This window comes from Xenopus laevis, chromosome 8L, assembly GCF_017654675.1.
Source record: "Xenopus laevis strain J_2021 chromosome 8L, Xenopus_laevis_v10.1, whole genome shotgun sequence".
NCBI classification, from domain to species: Eukaryota; Metazoa; Chordata; class Amphibia; order Anura; family Pipidae; genus Xenopus; species Xenopus laevis.
This window is the reverse complement of record NC_054385.1, coordinates 7,867,561-7,883,114: the sequence shown is the minus strand read 5'-3', so window position 1 is coordinate 7,883,114 and position 15,554 is coordinate 7,867,561. Positions and strand designations below refer to the sequence as shown.

General features: G+C 44.3%; 1 long non-coding RNA gene across 1 annotated transcript; it reads right to left on the bottom strand.

Moving 5' to 3' along the window:
- Window positions 1-4,398: 4,398 nt before the first annotated feature.
- LOC108698223 lies at window positions 4,399-13,992 on the bottom strand. The gene is made up of 5 exons (XR_001932595.2): window positions 13,897-13,992; window positions 9,873-10,002; window positions 8,531-8,597; window positions 7,133-7,215; window positions 4,399-5,011 (listed from the first exon to the last, which is right to left on the bottom strand). It is a non-coding gene; the product is annotated as an uncharacterized LOC108698223 (long non-coding RNA).
- Window positions 13,993-15,554: the final 1,562 nt, after the last annotated feature.

Below are 15,554 nucleotides of genomic sequence, written 5' to 3'. Positions count from 1 at the left end.
GAACCACCCTCCACTCCGCCTTCCACCTTGACCACCTGTTCCCATTCCCAGTCATCTGCCACCAGCCAAGTTTCTGTGAAGGCCATGTTTGAGCGTAAGAAGCCAATGTCTGACTGTCACCCCCTTGCCCGGCGTCTGACAGCTGGCTTGTCTGCACTCTTAGCCCGCCAGCTTTTACCATACCAGCTGGTGGACTCTGAGGCCTTCCGCAAATTTGTAGCAATTGGGACACCGCAGTGGAAGGTACCCAGCCGCAATTTTTTTTCTAAAAAGGGAATACCACACCTGTACCAACATGTGCAGAGCCAAGTTACCGCATCTCTGTCACTTAGTGTTGGGCCAAAGGTCCATATGACTACTGACGCATGGTCCTCCAAGCATGGTCAGGGCAGGTATGTCACCTACACTGCCCACTGGGTGAACTTGGTAATGGCTGGGAAGCAGGGAATGGGTAGCTCAACAACAACAGTGGAGTTGGTGTCACCGCCACGGATTGCACGCGGTTCTGCCACCACCTCTACTCCTCCATCGCTCTCTACCTCGTCTTCTTCTTCTTCTTACTCTGCTGCTGGGTCCTCCTTCTCCTCCTCCACACCTGTGCACCCCCAGCTCCCCCTAGGCTATTCGACGTGCCAGGTACGCCGTTGTCACGCTGTCTTGGGGATGACGTGCCTGGAAAGCAAAAACCATACCGGATCTGTACTCCTGTCATCTCTGCAGTCACAGGCCGATCGGTGGCTGACCCCACACCAACTGCAGATCGGAAAAGTGGTGTGTGACAATGGAAGCAATCTGTTGGCAGCGTTGAGACTAGGCAATTTAACACATGTGCCCTGCATGGCACATGTGTTAAATTTAATAGTCCAACGTTTTGTCTCCAAGTACCCAGGATTCCAGGACGTTCTCACCCAGTCCAGAAAGGTGTCGGCCCATTTCAGACGTTCCTACACAGCCATGGCACGCCTTGCTGACATTCAGCAGCGCTACAACATGCCAGTCAGGCGTTTGATTTCTGACTCGCTGGAATTCAACGCTCCTTATGTTGGAACGTCTGCTGCAACAACAAAGGGCCGTCAACGAGTACCTTTTTGAACTGGGTGGTAGGACTGGATCTGCACAGCTGGGGATTTTTTTCCCCCGTTACTGGGTGCTTATGCGCGATGCCTGCAGGCTCATGCGACCTTTTGAAGAGGTGACAAATATGGTCAGTCGCAACGAAGGCACCATCAGCGACCTAATACCCTTCGCTTTCTTCCTGGAGCGTGCCGTGCGACGAGTGACAGATGAGGCTGTAGACCAGCGTGACGAGGAGCTGGAAGCGCACGATTTCTGGTCGGAATCACCAGAACGAACCCAGGCACCTGCTGCAACGCAGGGAGAGGTGCCAGAAGTGGAGTCAGAGGAGGAAGGTGGCTTTGTGGAGGAGGAGGAGGAGGACCAACAGGAGCAGGCTTCCCAGGGGGCTAGTGGTGACCTTTTGGGACCCCTGGTCTTGTACGTGGCTGGGGGGAGGAGACCGTGGATGATGCAGTCCTTGATAATGAGGAAGCGGAGATGGATAGCTCTGCATCCAACCTTGTGAGAATGGGGTCTTTCATGCTGTCATGCCTGTTGAAGGACCCCCGTATCAAGAGGCTTAAGGAGAAGGACCTGTACTGGGTCGCAACGCTACTAGACCCTCGGTACAAGCATAAAGTGTCAGAAATGTTACCAACATACCACAAGTCCGAAAAGATGCGGCATTTACAAACCAGCCTGCAAAACATGTTGTACAATGCTTTTAAGGGTGATGTCACTTCAGGAACTCATCAACATTCCAGGGGCAGAGGTGCCAGTAATCCTGCCACGAGCACACCTGCAAGGACAAAGCCCTTTGGCCAGTCTGTAACGTCAGACATGCAAATGTTTTTCTGTCCAAGGCAGCGCCACAACCCTTCTGGATCCACCCTCAAAGAACGCCTCGACCGGCAGGTAGCGGACTACCTGGCATTAACTGCAGATATCGACACTCTGAGGAGCGATGAACCCCTGGACTACTGGGTGCGCAGGCTTGATCTGTGGCCAGAGCTGTCACAATTTGCCATGAACCTCTTGTCTTGCCCAGCCTCAAGTGTGCTCTCAGAAAGGACCTTCAGTGCAGCAGGAGGGATTGTAACTGAGAAGAGAACTCGCCTAGGTCACAAAAGTGTCGATTACCTGACCTTTATTAAAATGAATGAGGGGTGGATCTCGGAGGGTTACTGCACGCCGGAAGACTTGTTCTGACTTCTATGCAGCTGTCCTTCTCTTCAAGCCTCATGACTCACACACACAGCTGTCCTTTAGCGTCCTCCTCCTCCCTCCGCCACCGTTACAAACTAGGGTGCAAACCCTACTGGTTTAATTTTTTCTGGCCTCTGTGCTTCAGTGGCTGCGACCAAAAAAATGCCTATTTTCTGCATTTATATGACATAATTTTTCTGGCCTCTGTGCTTCAGTGGCTGCAACCAAAAAAATTTATATTTTCAGCATTTATATGGCATAATTTTTCTGTCAACTGTGCTTCAGTGGCTGCGACCAAAAAAATGCATATTTTCTGCATTTATATGGCATAATTTTTCTGGCCTCTGTGCTTCAGTGGCTGCAACCAAAAAATTACTATTTTCAGCATTTATATGGCATAATTTTTCTGGCAACTGTGCTTCAGTGGCTGCGACCAAAAAAATGCATATTTTCTGCATTTATATGGCATAATTTTTCTGGCCTCTGTGCTTCAGTGGCTGCAACCAAAAAAATTTATATTTTCAGCATTTATATGGCATAATTTTTCTGTCAACTGTGCTTCAGTGGCTGCGACCAAAAAAATGCATATTTTCTGCATTTATATGGCATAATTTTTCTGGCCTCTGTGCTTCAGTGGCTGCAACCAAAAAAATTTATATTTTCAGCATTTATATGGCATAATTTTTCTGGCAACTGTGCTTCAGTGGCTGCGACCAAAAAAAATGACTATTTTCAGCATTTATATGGCATATTTTTTCTGGCCTCTGTGCTTCAGTGGCTGTGGCCAAAAAAAACTGGGCAAACAATGCCTACAAGGTCAACGACGTTGACCTTGTAGGCATTGTTTGCCCAGTTTTTTGGCCACAGCCACTGAAGCACAGAGGCCAGAAAAAATATGCCATATAAATGCTGAAAATAGTCATTTTTTGCCATACGTTGACTCAACGTATATGGCAAAAAATGACTATTTTCAGCATTTATGTGGCATATTTTTTCTGGCAACTGTGCTTCAGTGGCTGCAACCAAAAAAACTGGGCAAACAATGTCTACAAGGTCAACGTATGGCGAAAAATTACTATTTTCAGCATTTATATGGCATATTTTTTCTGGCAACTGTGCTTCAGTGGCTGCGTCCAAAAAAACTGGGCAAACAATGTCTACAAGGTCAACGTATGGCGAAAAATGACTATTTTCAGCATTTATATGGCATATTTTTTCTGGCAACTGTGCTTCAGTGGCTGCGTCCAAAAAAACTGGGCAAACAATGCCTACAAGGTCAACGTATGGCAGTTGTTTAAAGAGAACAGTAGATTACTAGCCAGCAAAGCTACCTAAGCTAAAATGTCCCTCAAATCCCTGCAGACTTCTGTCCCTCCAATACAGAGCAGTATCAAGCAGATTACTAGCCAGCAAACTTACTATCATCTGTCCCTGAAATCACTAACAGCTCTCCCCCTACACTATCTCTTCCAAGCACACACAGGCAGATTTTTCAGATACATTTTTGCCCTTGATCCCCCTCTGGCATGCCACTGTCCAGGTCGTTGCACCCTTTAAACAACTTTAAAATCATTTTTCTGGCCAGAAATGTCTTTTCTAGATGTTAAAGTTCGCCTTCCCATTGAAGTCTATGGGGTTCGCGAACCGTTCGCGAACCGCTCGCATTTTTGCGCAAGTTCGCGAATATGTTCGCGAACTTTTTTTCCGACGTTCGCTACATCCCTAGACTTCAGAGATAAGTAATAACTTGTTTACATTTTATGGATTCAGGGCAGTTGCCATTGTTCTTTAGTGAGCAATGCATATGTAATAATATTATTTTGAAGGGATCTTAGAGAAGGAAAGGTCAACCTAAATATACAAGTAAACCCTCAAAGTAATGCTGCTCTGAGTCCTCTGTCAAAAGAAACACCACATTTCTTTCCTTCTATTGTGTACTCATGGGCTTCTGTATCTGACTTCCTGTTTTCAGCTTAAACCTCCAGGGCTAGGGCTTGAGCATGCTCAGTTTGCTCCTCTCACCCTCCCTGCTGTAATCTGAGCCCAGAGCTATGAGTGAGCAGGGAGAGACTCACCAAGCTAATATGGCAGCTGTCATCCTAAATAAACAGAGAGCTTCTAGAGCTTTTTACTCAGATATGGTAAAGCATTCTACAGAATAAATATAGCATTCCAGCTTGCACTATTGCAGCTAATCTATTGGCAATAAAATGCCTCAGTAGCTTTCCTTCTCTTTTAAACCCATGTTCCTAGCAAGAACACCTTTCCTACATAACTAAACTCATGTGAAATAAGGGGGGTGGTTAATTTTCCCTTTAAGGGAGAAGTATATTTGTAGGGGTGAATGGTGAGGATCCAGTAGGAAATGTATAACGTGTATGATTTATTTGCCTCCTAAAATGTGTCCAGTCAGTGTAGATAAAATAAAATGTTGTCGGCCGGACAGGCAATGCTGGTCTCAGAAAATAAAGCAGACCCGTGCTGCAAACTTGGCACTGCTTCTGTATTACATCCCTGTAAAACACAAGCACAGAATCAAGGGAACTAACGCAGGGTTTGAATGCGGAGATTCGGCCCCAGTCAGAGGCACTCAGGAGCCGCCTCCTTCTTCTTTTTTTTGAAAAATTAAATTTTTGCTTTAGTTCTCGTTTCTTCTTTTGTGCCACATACAGCTCGTCTTCATATTCTTTGCTGATATATTCACAGAATATTTCATTGATCATATAAGAATCTCTTTTTTTTCAACCACCTGTAAAACATGGGCGAAAATGAGAGAACATCTCGTCCGACCTGTCTAGGGTGTATATCATTCTGCAGCTGCCTGAACCACGTGAGACCTGCATCCTCCCATAGAAATTGTGAACAATGGTCAGGGCCATATTTATAAAGAGGCACCTGAAGGCCCCTGCTTAGTGTGTCAGCTTTAGGGGGGGGTGGCCCATGGGTACATTTAAAAAAAATATATATTAGGGATGCACCAAATCCACTATTTGGGAATTGCCTGAATCCTTCATGAAAGCTTTGGCCGAATACCGAACCGGATCCTAATTTGCCTATGCAAATTAGGGTTGGGAATAGGGTTTCCATCCAGCCGGTAAAACACCTGCCGGGGCCGGTATTGCAAACTTACCGGCAATGTAGCTGCTGGTAACTTGTAATACCCTTAACAAAAGCCCTTGACCTCCGGTGGAAACTTACCTTTTCTTCATCATCTGGCCCTCGCTCAATATGGCCCGCCCCTTTTGCGGGCATGACCCCACCCGCGGATCCGCCCTTTTTGCATCACCGCCGGCCCCTTTAGTTCCCTCCCCCCACCACTGGCCGGTAAATTTATTTTTAAAAAAAGATGCCAACCATAATCGGGAAAGGAAAACGTGGAAAAACATTATTTTACTTCCTTGTTTTATGATGAAAAGTCGCTTGATTGCCTTTCCCGACCCTAATTTGCATATGCAAATTAGGATGTGGTTTTGGCCGAATCCTGCTGAAAAAGGCCGAATCCTGGATTCAGTGCTATGATGTGGTCTTGAAAAAGGTCTGAAACTTGACCCCTTCATTGACTTCAGACTATGTTCACTTCTTATGATATGCTACTGACACTATTGATTGTATAATGACTATCTTTAAATAATAAAAAAATCCTCTAACATAAAAAATTCCAATCCCTCATAGCCAATTGGTTTATATGCAGAAAATATACTGTGCATGTGCCAATTGCCAAAGAAGGGGTTGGCTGCCAGGTTTGGCACGGGCTGAAGATACAGCCTTGCCAATGGTTCAATGGACAAACTTTAATCTCAGCTCCGCTATTGTGTCCTGTTAAAGGGGAAGCAAACCCCCCACCCCCCCTCCCGTTTGTTGCCCACCCTTCCCCCTGGCCTACCCGTCCCGCTGGGCAAATGCCCCTAACTTGTTACTTACCCTTCTGCGCAGGTCCAGTCCAGGGAGTTCACAGACGACATCTTCTTCCACGCGATCTTCTTCCTGCTTTGAACGGCGCATGCGCAGTAGGATCATTTCGCCGGTACGATCTACTGCGTATGCGCCAAAACGCCGTTCACAGCAGGAAGAAGATCGTGTGGAAGAAGATGTCGTCTGTGAACTCCCTGGACTGGACCTGCGCAGAAGGGTAAGTAACAAGTTAGGGGCATTTGCCCAGCGGGACGGGTAGGCCAGGGGGGAGGAGGGAGGGTGGGCAACAAACGGGAGGGGGGTGGGGGGTTTGCGCCGACTAGGTTTCCTTCCCCTTTAAGCACTTGTACCCAATTATTAAAAACACCCTTGTGCATGGCAAGGTGCAAGTGCAAAAAACACGCAGAAAGAGACATGTTTTCTGTAAAGTTATTCTGGAGTAAACTGATGTTCACGGAGCAGGGTGCAAAGTACAGACAAAGTAAACACAAGTCTTAGCGCGTCATTCTGGAGTACAGTGATGTTCACAGAGCAGGGTGCTAAGACTTGTGTTTGGCACCTGAGGAAGGGGTTGTCCCCGAAAGCTTGTGCCACATTTCAGCTGTAATAAATGTTTAAATCGTCTTGTTGGGCTTGGAAGCGGCCTAGGATGGAATGCACCCTTTGAAAACAAGTAAGTGGTGTGCCGAAAATAAAATCATTTAGGTGCTAATGAGCCTTGTACTGGCCCACTGCCTATGGCAGGTGTTAAGTACAAAGCTGAGATCTGCACCTTGCGCCAGATACAAACTGCAGAAGCCATTGCCCCAGGCAAAGCAGGTAAGTGCAATATTTCATCCCTCAGTGTTCTTGAACCTCTGGAGCAAATACATGACTAAACTTTTCACAATAATACTGCTTTATATAATAATAATTGTAAATTGTGGCAGACACAGTGCCAAAAGGAAAATCTTCTTACAGGCTGAATATCGTCCTCCTGGCGTAACATGCAGGACCTCAAGTCCTGCGAAATGGTTTCTGTGTACAGATGATGCAAAATTTCTGGAAGAAAACAAAAACACAAGAACTCAGTACCCGTAAAAATGGTACCACTGTGAAATGAGTGGTTCTTAAACAAGCATGCCTGCCACTTGATAACTATGGACACTGCTATGAGCTTTGCTTTGGGAGGGCGGAGCCATATTTACCTCCCTCCCTCGGTTAAGAGCTCCAGTAGCTTCTGAATATCCCTGCATTAAGTATCTTTGCTGTTCTCAGCATTGGTGGTTTTGACTTTTCTAATAATGTAGCAGAAGCCAGTACAGTCCTGTCTTGGCTGGAAGACTCCTGTTTTTATTACATTGTCTCAACAGTCAGGACCAATAGTGAAGAAAGATCAAGCAGCAGTAGGGAGCATGCTCTTGTGCACCTTAGTGATTTTGTACTTCTGCTCAGGGGTCAATGACCCCTTTCATCTCAGGAGTGCCGATAAGGAAAGCAGCTTATCTGCTGACCCACAAACTTTGCACCCAGTATCCGTACATGCGCACACTTGCTGTCCTAAAGATTGCATCAGGTATCCCCCCGCGGTTGGGCCCAGGTATATCCTAAAGATTGCATTGCATATTACCTGGAGGTTGGGCCCAGGTATATCCTAAAGATTGCATTGCGTATCCCTTGTAGATTGGGCCCAGGTAGATCCTAAAGATTGCACCAGGTATCCCCTGGAGGTTGGGCCCAGGTATATCCTAAAGACTGCATCACGTATCACCTGCAGGTTGGGCCCTGGTACATACTAAAGATTGCATTGCGTATCCCCTGGAGGTTGGGCCCAGGTAGATCCTAAAGATTACATTGCGTATCAACTGGAGGTTGGGCCCAGGTATATCCTACAGATTGCATCTCGTATCACCTGAAAGTTGGGCCCAGGTATATCCTACAGATTGCATCTCGTATTACCTGAAAGTTGGGCCCAGGGATATCCTACAGATTGCATCTCGTATCACCTGAAAGTTGGGCCCAGGTATATCCTAAAGAATGCATCGCGTATCAACTGGAGGTTGGGCCCAGGTATATCCTACAGATTGCATCTCGTATCACCTGAAAGTTGGGCCCAGGTATATCCTAAAGATTGCATTGCGTATCAACTGGAGGTTGGGACAAGGTAGAGCCTAAAGATTGCCTCGCGTATCTCCTGGAGGTTGGGCCCAAGTAGATCCTAAAGATGACATTGCGTATCACCTGAAGGTTGGGCCCAAGTACATCCTAAAGATTGCATCACGTATCCCCTGGAGGTTGGACCCAGGTATAGTTGTACCAGCTACCTCCTGAGTGAACAAGAAAAAGAAATGGCAGTAAGGATAAAAGTCAAACAGACCTTGATGAGTCAGACTGTGATAGTCAGGGACGTGGTTACGTTCTGAAGCAACAATGGTGGGATGTTCCTGAGAAAGAGAAATGCTGGTTAGCCTGCGTGTACATCAGGACTATGGCTTTTTAACAAAAGAAAGCATTTCTGAACATGAATGTAGCAGGACAAGGCAGCGCCACAACAATCTCCACCCCCTGATGGTACTGCTACACTGATGCCCATGTTCCTTGCAGTGCACAAAAATAAGGCATGTTAGTTTAGCTCCTGCTTTACAACACGTACAACTATGGAAGGCATAGTAACAGAAACATCTGCATCTCTGAAATTAATAGTAGAAAAACAGGAAACCCCCTGCACAGTTTGAATATGGATCTCCACGCTGAGCCACCTAGCCTTTGTCAGCTCTAGTTTCACTCCAAGAGCCTGCAAACATATTGAGAAAATCTCTGGCCCAACTACCTTCATTGGGCCTGCCCACAGCATAAAAACAGACTTCCAGGTTGGATTTGATACAATCAAAATACAGCCAAAAGCCACACTTCTACAAGAACTGTTTGTCTGGTATATGGACAGCTTAACATGCATGCCACCCAGGAACATGATGTTTTTTACTGATTCCCTAAACTGCTTTAAAGTGGCCATACATGAGCTGATAAAATCAGTCCCTTCTGACCAATCTGACACCTTATTGGCCCATGTATGTGGGTCCTAACAATGGCCTGCCCGACCAACCTCTGATATCTTGGGTAGGTCTGCAAAGGCTAGTGGAGGAGGACCGTGTAGCTCCACAGTGTAAACCATTCATTGCCCTTCAGGCAAATGTTTGGATCTGTCTAATTTGGCCCAGCACATGGATAGCTAATACACTAGGGGGCTGATTCACTAAGGGTCGAATATCGAGGGTTAATTAACCTTCGATATTCGACTGGGAATTGAAATCCGAATATCGAAGTCGAAGGATTTAGCGCAAATAGTGCGATCGTACGATCGAAGGATTATTCCTTCGATCGAATGATTAAATCCTTTGAATCGAACGACTGCGGTAGCTTTTAGATGGCGAACTAGGGGGTCAAAGTTTTTTTTAAAGAGACAGTACTTCGACTATCGAACGGTCGAATAGTCAAACGATTTTTAGTTCGAATCCTTCGATTCGAAGTCGTAGTCGAAGGTCGAAGTAGCCCATTCGATGGTCGAAGTAGCCCAAAAAAAACTTCGAAATTCGAAGTTTTTTACCTTCGAATCCTTCACTCGAAGTTAGTGAATCGGCCCCAAGGTGTATGGCCAGCTTTATATTTTTTGTGTTTCTTGTTCACTTACCTGTAATACCTGTGCAAACCTTCACACTTACCCAAGATTCTCCACCAGCTCTTCCCATTGTATCTGCCCGCTTTCTGCTGGTCCATTATCGTGTAGCCTGTGCATGATGCATCTAAAAGCTGTTTACAACATCATTCATCTTCAGCAGCAGGATTTCAGACCTGGGAATAAGAAATGTCTAACTTTACGTCTAAAATGCTCATGGCCTATGTTAATTTCCACTTTAACAACCACAATCAGAAAGTTACAAAAAAAACACTTTATTTTACTTTGTGACCAATTTCTTGTCTCCACTTTTTTCTCTACTCGGACCCAAGGAATTCCTGTGTATAGGTCGCATTTAGCGATGGTATCCAGGGGCCCTTTGTCTGGTTTGACAACGAAATGTTTTATGGCATCGATCAACCTGTTCAATTCCTCTATGCTCCATTCCCGCTGTTGGTCTCTTCATAAGGAAAAAAACCCCAACAAACTGCATGTTGGCAAAGGCTTTTCTACTCCCGTCAAAAAACTGTGCCTTCCATGTAAGTGATGTGTGTGTGGGCAGCTCATGGATGCCCGAATGTAAGCCACTTCCTTGTGTATCATTAATAGCATGCAGTGGCAAGTAACATCTGAATACCTATACATAATGGCTGCTCTCTTACACAACTATAGAGTTCTGTGGGGGTCCAGTTGAACAGACCCATAATGACTTAGATCTGCCTTCCTGCTTTCTCTCCCACCCTACTACGCATTTAACTTGTTCTTTACCGGGTGATCAAAAAAATCTTGGCTGGGATCTCGCGAAGAGAGACGATGGGACATTTGCACAGCCCCTTTCATTCACACCGACTGATGTTGCCTTTTCTATAAATGAAATATTCTGGTAGATGATAGTGGGAAACAAGAAGGCTGCCGCTGCTGTTAGATTAAAAGGGTGGTTCCCTTTTAAGATAACTTTCTAGAGTGGCTAATTATTTTAATAACTTTTCCAATGGTTATTATTTATAGTTTTTGAATTATTTGCATTCCAGCTTTTAAATGGGGGTCAGCGACCCCATATAAAACCAAATATTCTGTAAGGCCACACATTTATTGCTGCTTTTTATTACTCCTCCTTCTATTTAGTCTTTTATTCAAATGAATGCATGGTTGCTAGGGTATGTTGGACCCTAGCAGCTGGATGGTTTAAATTGCCAACTGGAGAGTTACGGAATAAAAAGCTTTAAGATAACTTTTAGTATGGTATAGAATAGCCAATGCTTAGCAACTTTTCAATTGGTCTTCATTATTTATTTTTTATAGTTTTTTAATTATTTGCCTTCTTCTTCTGACTCTTTCCGGCTTTCAGTGTGGGTCACTGACCCCATCTAAAAACAAATGCTCTGTAAGGCTACAAATGTATTGTTGTTGCTACTTTGTATTACTCCTCTTTCTATTCAGGCCTTTCCTATTTAAATAAATGCGTGGTTGCTGGGGTAAACTGGACCCTAGCAACCAGATTGTAAAAGCAGATAACTGGAGAGCTGCGGAATAAAAAGCTAAATAGTCAAAAACCACAAATAATAAAAAATGATAACCAATTGCAAATTGTCTCAGAATATCATTCTCTACAGCATAAAAAAAAGTTAATTTCAAGGTGAACAACCCTTTTAATAGTGAGCAGCAGGGTGCTCACTTGGTACCTTAAGGGTCAGGACACACAGGCAGATTCGGGGAGATAAGTCGCACGGCGACAAATCTCCTCTTCTTCGGACGACTAATCTCCCCAAACTGCCTCCCAGCCGGCTAAAATGTAAATCAGTGGCAGGATAGCACTCGGAACTATTCGATTTCCGAAGTCGTCCGAAATTGCCTCACTTCGGGCGACTTCTGAAAATGAATCGCTCCTAGTGCCATCCCGCCGGGAGAACTTAGACTCACAGCTTAAAGGAGAACTTAAACTTAGCTGAAGAAGTAGGTAGAAATGTTGTACATGATGTTTTGGTTTCTGTACCAGCCCAAGGCAATCACAGCCCTTTAGCGGTAAAGATCTGTGTCTCCAAAGATGCCCCAGTAGCTCCCCATCTTCTTTTCTGCTGATTCACTGCACATGCTCTGTGCTGCTGTCACTTACTGAGCTTAGGGACCCACTCACAATATACAGTACACATAGAATAGAAATGTCACAATATAAGGCTGATTAGTAATTAATACACATAATTACTACATGGCAGCACAGAAACCAGTGCAATTAGAATCAGAATTTAATAATCAGCAAACCTGTAGCATCAGCTTATATAACAGCCAGGGAAGCTCATTTTCTGCTGGATAATTAGTGATGACCCCTAAGCTTAGCTTCTCAACAGCCAATCAGAGCCCACTGAGCAAGACACTTTCCAAGATGGTGACCCCCTGTGACAAGTTTGAAGTCCTGGATCATTGCTGCTATTGACAAGCTGAAACTTTAGCCTCGTGCAATAAGTTCACTATATAAAACATGCCATTTTTAGTCACATTGATTTTTAGGGTTTAGTTCTCCTTTAAAGGGCAATTCACCTTCATTAGCAAAACTGTAATAACTAAACACAGAAATATCATTTATTTATATAACGCCGACAAGATACGCAGTGCTTTAAATATGTTCAAACTTTCATAATCTGCCAAATGTTGTAAAATAAACATGGTAGTTAGGGGGGGGTGGCCACAAAAAAGAGCGTGGTCAAAAAAAATTTTGCTGCATTACGGGCAGCAACTTTTTTTGTCCCTCTTTTTAATTCCAAAATGTTGGGAGGTATGGAATAAGAGACTGGAACATGAATAGGAGAGGCCTGAAAAGAAAGATGAGGAATAAAAAGTAACAATAAGGGGCAGATTTATCAAGGGTCGAAAAATCGGTTTTTAAATTCGAATTCCGAGCTATTTTTAGTATACTTTGACTAGGGAATAGTCCAAATTTGTTTCGAATTTGAAAAAAATTAGAAAATTCGAATATCGAAATGTATCATGTACGGTCTTATTAAAACTTTCATAAAAATGAGTATTCGCCATCTAAATATTGCCGAATTGCTGTTTTAGCCTATCGGGGACCCCCTAGAACCTATTTGGAGTCATTTGGTGGACTTTGAAAAAGTTTATTTATTTTTTTTTTAATACAAATTCAATCTAATACAGCCTATTCGTTAGGCTTTTTTATCTGAATTTCGAGTTGATGGGAGTTTAAAGAAAACGACCCTTGATAAATCTGCCCCTAAATGTGTAGCCTTACAGAATGTTTATTTTTAGATGGCATCAGTGACCCCCATTGGAAGCTGGAAAAAGTCAGAAGAGGAAGACAAATAATTCAGAAAACTGTAGAAAATAAATAATGAAGACCAATTGAAAAGTTGCTTAGAATTGGCCATTCTATACCCTACTAAAAGTTATCTTAAAGGTGAACCACCCCTTTTAATATGAATTTGGGTGTAAATTACGGGAAGTGAGTGACCAGGAATGAGTTTACCAATAAGTTGACATGGCTGCAAGTTTTGTTTGCAGAATCAACTGTACAACCCAAACAAGAGGGTACAGATCTGCTGTTTTTATTTAAGGGGTGGTTCACCTTTAAGTTAACTTTTAGTTTACCTTATAGAATGGCCAATTCTAAGCATTGGTCTTCATTATTTATTTTCTATAGGTTTTACATTATTTGCCTTCCTCTTCTGACTCTTTCCAGCTTTCAAATGGGGGTCACTGACCCCATCTAAAAAAACAAATGGTCTGTAAGGCTACAAATGTGTTGTTATTGCTATTGCTTTTTATTGCTCCTCTTTCTATTCAGGCCTCTCCTATTCATATTCCAGTCTCGTATTCAAATCAGTGCATGGTTGCTAGGGGTATCTAGACCATAGCAACCAGATTTCTGAAACTGCAAACTGGAGAGCAGCTGAATAAAAAGCTAAATAAGTCATATATCATAAATAGTAGAAATTGAAAACCAAGTCGCTCGATTTAAGGGCATCAGGAATCAATGAGATCATTCCCTCACCTAAATTCAAACCGCTCCTTATCTCACTATCGCCAAAAGCAACATAGAGAAGCCTAAATACACTTACACGGACTTCCGGCATGGCACCCACGTGTTTAAAGCGCCGGAGCGGAAGTGTGCGCGAAAAAGTCAGCCGTACTGCCCACTGTTGCTATGGAAACCAGCGAACGATTTCAATTTTAACTTTCAAACCCCCATTTATTAATAAAAACAAGATAATTTACTAGAAGAAGAGAACCTGCAGAGACCAAGCAGTCGAATACCCATTGCAGTGTGCGCTTTAGAAAAAGCTACCTTGCTATTGGATGGAGCGGTGTGAAACTAGCCAATCGTGTGCGTTTCTTTTTACTGTCCCGTTTCCAAGGCACCGGCGCATTCCATTACTTTTGACAGGGGGGCAGTTTTGTGTGAGGCTTTCTAAAGTATATAATCATACTGCCGGTACTGTATAAACATATATATATTTGACTTACAACTGAGCACTGGTATAAACAAAAGCAAATAGCATTTGTGTCACAAGTTTGAGAATACAAGTGGTTTGTTCCACAGACAGTTTTGTGTTACAGGCAGAAAAGGTGCCTCAGTCTCACCTGAGGGGGAAACAGATTGTCGGGGTACATGGAGTAAACCAGAAGCAGGGGGAAGCCTGGGGAAGGAAAGTCAGCAATGGAGAATGAGAACTGTGGTTGGTGAAAGACTCCATGCTAGAGAACACGCTCATACAAAGGGTAAGTAAACCCAACACTGGGTATATTTGCTAAAACTATTCCCAGCTTTGTCTGTTATGTACAATTCAGTAGGGGCAGAGAATGCAGCACACCAGGGGCAGAATTAGAGTTGCCACCTCAGAAAGCCACATTATGCATTGCTAAATACCATTCAGGGCTGCTCAGAAATCATTCCAGTCTGCAGCCTGCATGTCACTTTTCTGCTCATTATCTGCATAGGATTTAGATATCAGTCTGGGGGTGAGGTGGCAGTACTAAGGGCCCTTACGCACAGCCAATTGTACCTGCATTTGTTATGAGGGTGGCTTTTTTCTTTGCGGGGGGGTTTCTTCCACATGGCAACACGAGGTTAATATAAATAATCTAGAAGGTGTAATTAAAAAAACTGAGTTGATATATATATATTAGAAAACTGAGGGCCCTTACTCACGGGCGGTTTTATGCGTTCAGTCGCAGGGGAGCGCAGGAGTAGACGCAGTCAATTATTGTCAAGGGGGCTGTACTCACACAGACGCATGTAAGTGCCAAACGCAGGTGGGACACAGCATGTTGCATTTTACCTGCGTTCATCGCTTACATGCATCTGTGTGAGTACAGCTGCATTGAAAAGTATTCAGTGAGTCTACTCCTGCGCTCCCCTGCGGCTGAACGCATAAAACCAGAACGCAGCTTCAAACGCCCGTGAGTAAGGGCCCTTAATTGCTTTAAGGGCTCTTACACACGGGCGGTTTTTCCTGCACTCGTCTGCGTTGCGCTTTCTTCCATTCAGCCTCAGGGGAGCGCAGGAGTAGACGCACTTAATTATTGTGAAGGGGACTGTACTCACACAGACGCATGTATGCGCCGGACACAGGTGAAATGCAACATGCTGTGTCCCAACCTGCGTTCGTCGCTTACATGCGTCTGTGTGAGTACAGCCCCCTTCACAATAATTAAGTGCGTCTATTCCTGCGCTCCCCTGCGGCTGAACGGAAGAAAGCGCAACGCAGGGGAGCGC